Source organism: Bos grunniens, chromosome 5, assembly GCF_055505025.1.
Source record: "Bos grunniens cultivar Pamir isolate PY7600 chromosome 5, Bosgru_T2T1.0, whole genome shotgun sequence".
Classification (NCBI taxonomy): Eukaryota; Metazoa; Chordata; class Mammalia; order Artiodactyla; family Bovidae; genus Bos; species Bos grunniens.
In genome coordinates, this window is record NC_141169.1 from 120,565,601 (window position 1) to 120,574,182 (window position 8,582).

General features: G+C 58.9%; 1 long non-coding RNA gene across 1 annotated transcript; it reads right to left on the minus strand.

Annotated features, from left to right (window-relative positions):
* Positions 1 to 490: 490 nt before the first annotated feature.
* Positions 491 to 5,228, minus strand: LOC147373283 (uncharacterized). The gene is made up of 3 exons (XR_015164943.1): positions 4,548 to 5,228; positions 3,145 to 3,639; positions 491 to 2,687 (listed from the first exon to the last, which is right to left on the minus strand). It is a non-coding gene; the product is annotated as an uncharacterized LOC147373283 (long non-coding RNA).
* Between the last annotated feature and the right edge of the window lie 3,354 nt (positions 5,229 to 8,582).

The window sequence follows — 8,582 nt, forward strand, 5'->3', positions numbered from 1 at the left end:
CGTGTTGCAGCTACGAAGCCGGCTTGCCTCAGAGCCCGCACTGCAAACCTACAGGAGCCGCTGCAATGAGAAGCCTGCGTGCAGCAAGGAGAGAAAAGCCCCAGCAGCACTGATGAACCAGCACAGCCAAAAGTAACAAATAAGTAAAATTGTTTCTAAAAGTCATCAATCCGGGAGGTGTAAGGAGAAGAATCACGCCCCCCTCTCTGTGGCTGTTGCTGCTGTAGACAGGCGCTATCCAAGGGACGAGGGGCAGGCGACTCCTCCTCAGGGACCACTCCCCACCACGAGCCGGGTGGTGGTCGGGGTGCTGTGCCACCCCCAGTGGAGCCATTACCCTATTGAACTGTCTGTTGGGGGTGGGGGGCAGATCAGAGGGTTAAAACAGGAAGAAGGAGCTGAATTACCCCCAGGCTCCCGGGAAACCCACGAGAATCAGACGGGAAGAACTGCCACGAAGATCACCGAGCACATGGCTGGGAAACAGAACTAAAACATGAAAACGGATCGTCTTATTACAGATGCTCACGAATGAGAAGCCAGCGTGGGAGAAGGAAGCCCAGGTGACGGTCGGCCCAGACAAGGGGGTCAGCTCCAGAGTGGACTCTGGGAAGGACCCCACACCTGCAGAGGGGCCTCTCGCAGCCCTCCTGAGGACACGCGGTCACAGGCAAACGCAGAAACACCCGCGCGGCCCTGGACGCCGAGGCAAAACCCAGGACGCCAGCCTGCAGCCTGAGCGAGTCTTCGGAGCTTCCGGGCCCAGCGCCGCCTGGAACGGCGCCCGCGGGTGGACTCGAGAGATGCTCAGCTGCGGGCAGAGAGGACCAAGGCCGTGCCGCCGTCTGCAGAGGGCACGGGCACGCCAGGTCCCCGGAGGAGCTGCAGTCTCACCGTGCATCGCAGGCTCATCCCCTCAGCGAGTCTATGAAACCCAAATAGACACCACGATAAAGAGAATAAATTTATTTTCTACACAAGCGCTGTTTGTCTTCCACATGCTGCTAACATCTGTTTGATATTATTCAATATCCAGTAAAACTAGTGATTAATCTAGGTTTTCTTTAAAAAACTAGACACATGGCAATGATCCCATTTTGTTCCCAGGGAAGACGGAGGACACAGCGCAGCTCTGCTGGCCTGTCCCCTTGTCTTCCGCCGGCAGTGACGCGGCTGCAGGGTCACAGCACAAGCGTGCTCCGGCCCCAGACACCACCCGGCATATCAGCGGTCTCTCCCAGTGCCCGCCTGCTTCCTTGGCACGCCCTGCTCGCCCAGGCGGGCACCCCAGACGCCTGCCCAACCCCAGCCCAGAGTGCTGCATCCAGTGGTCCCGGAAGACCCCCACTCCAGGAATGGCCGCTGACCAGCTGAAGACCACGGCCACTTTCCAGGCTGACCCCACGCCAGGAATGGCCGCTGACCAGCTGAAGGCCACGGCCACTTTCCAGGCTGGGAACTTAGAGCAACAAAGCAAAGCCCTCTCCAGTCTCCTTCCTGGAGGGTCTCAGAAGACGCCCCCGCTTGTCATCCCAAAGGGGCTCAGAGCCCCAGGTCTGGCCCCTGGCACTTCTGGAGTAGGCTGGGGATCCTGCCAACAGCCAGGCGGTCGGGCCGGCCCCCGCAGTGGGGGAGCAGGCTGCCCCGAAGTGCGCTCAGGCCTGGAGGCCAAGGGCACAGCCACCAGCATAAGGCTGGCCTCCCCATAGCCCAGACATGGCGACGTCCCTCCCGAGCCCACGCTGCAGCCCGAAACCCCTCCCTCCACAGAGACCCCCTCGCCCTCAGCAGCTCAGGGGCACAGCAGCTGCTCTCAGCCCCAGCTGTTCACCGCCCTGGACCACCGACGACTCCCTCAGGACTTCTGACTTAGCAGACGGGTTGGGCCGGCTCCTGGCCCAGGTACAGCCAAAGACTCACCCCCTCACCCCAGGGAGAGATGCCAGGAGGGTCCTTGCAGCCCCTCCCCGTTCCATCAACAAGGGTTAATTAAAACGCATGTGGTTCCGAGAAGTGACTGGAAGGGGGGCTGTGATCTATTAACTTATTGTCTCCACTTCCACTGGGCGCGGGGTTCACACATCTGCAGATCATCAGAGCGGAGATTTCTGGCAAAGGACGGCTTTGGTCCTGTGCAAGACGGTGTTTCCCAGGCGAACGCCCTAAACGGAGTGGTTAAAAGTGAAAAGCGTAAATACCCGCCCACCAAACGGAGTAAAAATGGAAATGTCTCCTGCTTGCGGAGGTGAGCCCGGAGCTTTGCATACGTTGACCTTCCCTGGGGGGCCTCTCGTCCCTTGCGATGATGGGCGGCCACCGAGACAGCGGACGGCCTGACCTTTATTCAGCTAAAAGCACGGGGCCCTGGGTGTTAAGTGGATGTCACTCCGGGATGGAATTGATCCTAGAATGAGAAGCTCTGGAGCTGTCTTAGATAATGTGATGGCAAATGGACTCAGTGTGCTTGGCTCGGGCAAATTAAACAAAACCCAATGCAAATAGTCCTTCCCCTGCTGAGCTGCTTCAGAGACAAGCAGCTCCTCTCCTCTGAAAGAAGGCCTGGTCCTCGGAGACCCAGCAGCTTTCACAGGATTTGGAGGGAAATCCCTGAGCTTGCTGCACAAGGAAACTCCTGGGGGCAGTCAGATCGACCTTAATGTCTTCACTCTGAAGGAGTGGCTTTGAATCTGAAAAAATAAATATACGTATATTAAAATAGTTAAGGATACTTTTAAGAAGATTCACAGGAAAGCACTTGCCCCACCAAAATCAAACAAAGAACGGCAGGCGGTAACATGCACACAGGCCCCTTCTCAGAGACGGCAGTCACCAACACGGGGTAAACGGCCAAAGCCACGTAAAGACACCGGGAAGCCCGCAGAGCACACGGAGGAGAGAGGCTCAAGCTCGGGGAAAGGCGTCTGGGAAGAGGAGGCGTTAGGGCCCGTCTTCCTGGACCACCACCTTCAGGGAGCGCAGAAGGCAAGGCCCGGCCGGCCAGGCTGACAGGCCCAGGGTCAGTGTCCAGGCCCCCAACCCCGTCCAGCAGACTCAGCACCTTCAGGGAGCGCAGAAGGCAAGGCCCGGCCGGCCAGGCTGACAGGCCCAGGGTCAGTGTCTAGGCCCACCGTCCAGCAGACTCACCACCTACAGGGAGCGCAGAAGGCAAGGCCCCGCCGGCCAGGCCGACAGGCCCGGGGTCAGTGTCCAGCAGATTCCCCTTCTGGGCCTTGGGGCAGCCTCCAGGGCCCTGAACGAGAAATCTTTTTAGGACAAAGCCAAGTCAAAGCCACAGTATCATGATTTCTGATAAATTAATGCTGTATGCAGAAGTAAAGACAAGGGGAAAATCAAACGTGGTTGGGGTGTATTTAAAATGTGTCGCATTTAATTCACACCTAAGTTGTGACTTGTTTCTTTTGCTTTGCTGAAAAGGTCTTCCCATTTTTTAAGCTGTCAAAGGAAAGAGCAAGCGAAGGGAACTTAGAAATAAAGTAAGGACTTCCCTGGCGGTCCAGACGTTAAGACTGCGCCCTCCCAGCGCAGGGGCCCGGGTTTGATCCCGGTCAGGAAACCACATGCTTAACCAGGAGTTCACGGCCGCAATGAGGACCCGGTGCAGTCAAATAAAGTGATTAACTGAAATTTTAAAAAAAGAAAAATAAAATAACGGATTAGAGAGTGATGTTGCCATTCTTCCAAAAGGTACACATAGAAATGCCGCACGACCCAGTGATTCCACTCCTCGGCTTTACCCAGGAGACATGGGACAGCAGACGGTGGGGACAGCCCCAGGGTCCTCAGCTGAGGACACAGAGGCAGTCTGTCCATGAAGTGCGTGGACTGACCATCCGGCCTTAAGAAGGGATGGAGCCTCACGCTCGCTGCAGCACCGTGAACCCTGCAGACAGTCTGCTCAGTGAAGGCTGCTGGATGCAAAGGGCAGATACTGTGTGAATCCATTTATGGGAAATGTCAGGACAGGCAAACCCACGGAGACAGAAAGCAGGTTTTGCTTCCAGGGGCTGGGGGAAGACAGGAGGGGCGTCAGAGCTGCACGGGTAGGGAGGAACCCTTGGAGTGATGACGTGTTTCAGAACGCTATAGGGGTGGTGGTCCCAAAATACCGTGAGTGTGCCACACACCCCCGAACCGTTCACTTTAAAATGGCCGTGTTACACGAATCCCACTTCAGTAAGATGAAACAAGTCGTGGAAGTTACGGAGATGATCCTAAGAACTGCCAGAGCTGTGTGCAAACTCAGAAGCCTCCCCAGGCCAAGGTGCAGGCAGTCCCTGACTCCAGGCAATGGCCCGTGTCCCCCAGGCTTGATCCCCACGAGGGTGGCATCCTGATGATGGCCTCTTGCCCCTTCAGACTAACTCAGTCTGGCAGGGACACAGACGTCAGTGCTCAGCAGCCAGGCTGAGAGCAGGCGGAATACTGGTCCCCCTCCGCTGACCCCCTTGGCCATTCCCCACACCCCCACCCGTTATACGCAGAGCTCTCATTTGATGCCTGATAACCCAGTACAGGTCAAGTCTCACCTGCCATGAGTCCTTCCCGCTTGCATCAGAGAACTGGCTTATGGTTTCAAGAGTTTGTTTGTGGTCCCAAATTATTTGTATGTCTGTCTGTCTGTGGGGCCGGCAGGGCAGCCTCTCCCTCTTCTGGTCTCAGAGAAAGTCCCTTTCGGTCACAGGCGAGCCTGGGTTTGCCATCTGAGCAGGCTCGGCCCGCATGCCCCCTTAATCTAAACCAGTAAGATGTTCTGGGCGGATCGGATCGTTTCGGGCCGCACGCCGTCCCCGGGCCCAGGCACCCAACAGCTGCCACATCTGACTACACGGCGCTGCGCTGAGCTGGCTGGCCGTGCGGGGCTGTTTGCGTGGGCGATGAGGGTGCAGTGATCCAGAAGGAACGCAGGCCCAGGCAGGCAGCTCTTTCCCTAACACCCTGCTCCGCAGTCAGGAAATACAGCGCCCGCGCCCCTGGGGGTGTGAACACTCTGTTAAAACCAGCAACCAGGAGGGAAGAGATCCAGAGATGTGACCGCGTCACGGATGCAGAGTCGGATCCCCCGGTGTCCTCCCTCTGAGACCCTGCAGTCGCTGCTCCGATGGGCGGGCCGCTCGCCCTGAGGAGACCGTGGGAACCCGTGAACACGTGACCCCGGCTTCACTTCCAGCCTCCCGACGTCGCAGCCCAGCAGCAGCAGAGGGCTCGGGGCCCAGGCGCTGCCCCCAGGGGGCGGCAGAGACCCCGCCGGCACCGGGGTCCCCAGAGCCTAGCCCCTTCTCGGTCAGACCCCCCACGCTGCCTCGCCGACCACCTGCCACCCTAAAGGAGGTTGCAGAGGGGGTGACCCGTCCTTCTGTGAGCCTGCCCATTGGGGCAGCCCAGGGCAGGGAAGGGCCAGACTGCAGAGTCGGCAGCAGCCTGGGGACCCGTGTCCAGAGCCCCAGAAAAAGCCCCCCAAGTGTAAGGGTCGGGGCAAGCATCCTGCAGAGGGGACTGAGGTTTCTATCACCCCAGACTCAGCAGCCAGGGTCCCAGAAAAAGAGCTAAGCGGTGGGTGGGAGGAGCAGCTGACAGGCACCAGGGCAGGGGAGACTCTCCTGGGGAAGCAGACCCCCCCCAAGCCCCGCCACCCAGCCCAGCACCTGGCGAGCTGTGCTTGGAAGCTTCGTTTCCCTGACACAGTCTGAGGGCTGGACAGTGGCTGGTGCGTTTAGGGGAGCGGGGAGACGAGCCCTCAGCCTTGGGCGCAGGGCGACCCACTCCTGCGTCTGTGCTCGTGTGCAGCTGTGTGTGTGCATGAGTGTGTGCGTGTGTGTGCATTGTGCCCGTGTCCCTTTACACGACTGTGTGCGCTCGGGTCTGTGCGCTCGTGTGCAGCTGTGTGTGTGCATGCGTGTTCCTGTGCATGAACTGTGCCCATGTCCCTTTACACGACTGTGTGTGCTCGGGTCCGTGTGCGCGTGTGCAGCTGTGTGTGTGCCTGTGTGTTCCCATGTGTGTGCTCAGGTCCGTGTCCCTTTACACGTGTGTGTGGTCGGCTCTGTGTGTTGCACACAGGTGTGTGTGCATGCAACATGCATGCGTGCCTGTCCATGTGTTCCTGTGTGTGCCGTATGTGTATGTGGGCTGTGGACACACACACACATTCGGGTGCGTGTCTGCAGCGAGTCCTCGGGAGCAGGACCTCCTCCAGAAGCAAGGCCCATGGCCCCGGCCTCTCCCTACCCTCCCGGGGAGGAAGCCCCAGGCAGATGCCCTGGCCCATGTCACACGAGCCACACGGACACACGACGGGGTCACAGGCCCCAGAATGCCAGCATGTCACATCTGTAACTAGTTCGAGCAGCAAAGGGCCCCAGGAGCCACGCCTGCCTGGTCAGAGGCTCTCTGGGCCAAGACCAAGCTGAAAGCTGTTGGGGCAGAAAGCGGCTGGGAGGGCCGTGCCCTGCAGGCCTGGGGAAGCGAGCGTCCTCCAGAGCCTGGAGAGGTGCCCCCCCCCAAGGAGCAGCTTCACAGGCACAGGGAGGCCTTGAGGGGCCACCCCCGTTGGGGCCACGGTGCTGAAGACGCCGACGCACAAAGGCGCTTTCCCGGGGAGCCCGGGGCCTCCGAGGAGGATGAGATGGGGCGGCCCCCTCAGTCTGAGCCCGGCCGGTCCTTTGGAGACTTCAGGTAAATTAACTGTGAAGCAGTGAGGACTCGGATGATCCATGACTCACCTGCTGACGTGCAGCCTGGGGGCACGGACGGGCCTGGCTCCCGCTCACGGCTGCTCCCAACGAAGACAAAGCGCGGGGAGGGGGCCAGGTCCAAGCGGGGCCCCCTTCGCCCTGCACAGTGAGCCACCACGGAACACTCGGCCATCATGGGACACGGGACCCCTGCAGGGACCCGCACAGGACGAGACCGTGTCCAGCCGCCCGAACATCAGCCCTGTCCCTGCACCCAGAGCTCCCGGGAGAGGGGCCAGCCCGGCTCAGACGCTGCTGGTGGACACAGGATGGACCCAGGGCCCAGGAGGCTACAAGGGCTCACATCCCCACACCCTCCAGAGACACAAAAACAGAGCCCAGGCAGGGCTGAGGACTGCGGGGATCAAAGACGGCCCCCGCATTCGTTCACTCCGAGCCTTGGTACTCGGCCTTATTTGGAAACAAGATCTTTGCAGGTATAATTAGCTGAGGATCTTGAAACGAGGGCACTCTGGGTTCAGGGTGGGCCCTACGTCCAGGGACACGGGTCCTCATAAGAGAAAAGGGAGGAGGAGCCAGGTGACGATGGCGGCAGAAAGTGGGGAGACATGGCCACAGGCAGGAGCCCCCAGGGCTGCAGGCAAAGCCCAGAGGCTGGGAGGGGCAGAAGGGACCCTCCCTGGGGACCTGTGACCTTGGACTCCTCCACGCTGCCAGGGAACGACGAGCCCCAGTTTGTGGTGATTTGCTCTGGAGGCTTCCAGGGAGCAGGGCCACATCCGCCCACAGGCACCCTAGGACGGTGGGTTCCAGACAGCTTCGGTCACGGCTTCTCCTGGCCCAGCCTGCCCACTACAGAGCCGGCGGAGGTGACAGGTAGGGCAAGCACCAGGCGGAGTCAAGTGATGCAGAGACTCGGGGAGCGCAGGAATGGGAGACAGTGCACACACGTCTCTGGAACAATCAGGAAACGCTTATAAACAAGAGGCTTTGTGGGGCGCCTCGGGGACGTCTAAGCTCCGAGAGAGGTGGGGGAGAGCTGCTGGGGGAAGGCAGGGGCTTGCCTTGTTTGAGAGCAAATGTCTTTATAACCTGAAACTTTAATGCTCTAATCGGGGCTCTGACATATGAATGGGCTTCCCAGGCGGCTCAGCGGTAAAGAACCTGCCTGCCAATGCAGGAGACATGCGTTCAATCCTTGGTCCAGGAAGAGCCCCTGGAGAAGGAAATGGCAACTCACTCCAGCATTCTCACCTGGAGAATCCCACGGACAGAGTAACCTGGCGAGCTGTAGTCCATGGGGTCTCAAGAAGTCAGACACAACCAAGCAACTGAACGACAGCGTATGTATACGATTTCCGTCAGTCTCCTTGTAAACATGATAATTAACAAATACGACTGTGTAAATAACACAGCTGTCACCCAAATCCCTGCAGGATGTGCTTGCAAAAGAGACACACAGAGCGGACGAGACTCTGGGGGATTCCTAACAGGAGGAAGAAGCCTCCATGCACACGGGTGTGAGCCGTGAGGGCCCGCAGAGCCCCTCCGGTGGTGAAACCCATGCTTGTCCCAGCCTTGCACACCGGCCCCAGATCAGGATCCCGGACACGAGTGTCTCTTCTGAACAGAAGCCTTCCCACTTCACCTTTTCTGCAGCTCAGGGTAAGCAGACAAGGGCATCGATGTGATTTCTGCCCGGAATCAAGACTCTGCTGTTGGCCCAGTGAGTGGAGATGGCACTCTCTCACGCCTGCCTGGGTGTGCCAAGTGGGAGGCCCTTCCAGAAAACATTTTGACAATAGGTTTGATAAATTTTCAAATAAATTTCACTCTTGGAAATCTGTCCTGAGGGACTAAACTTGAATA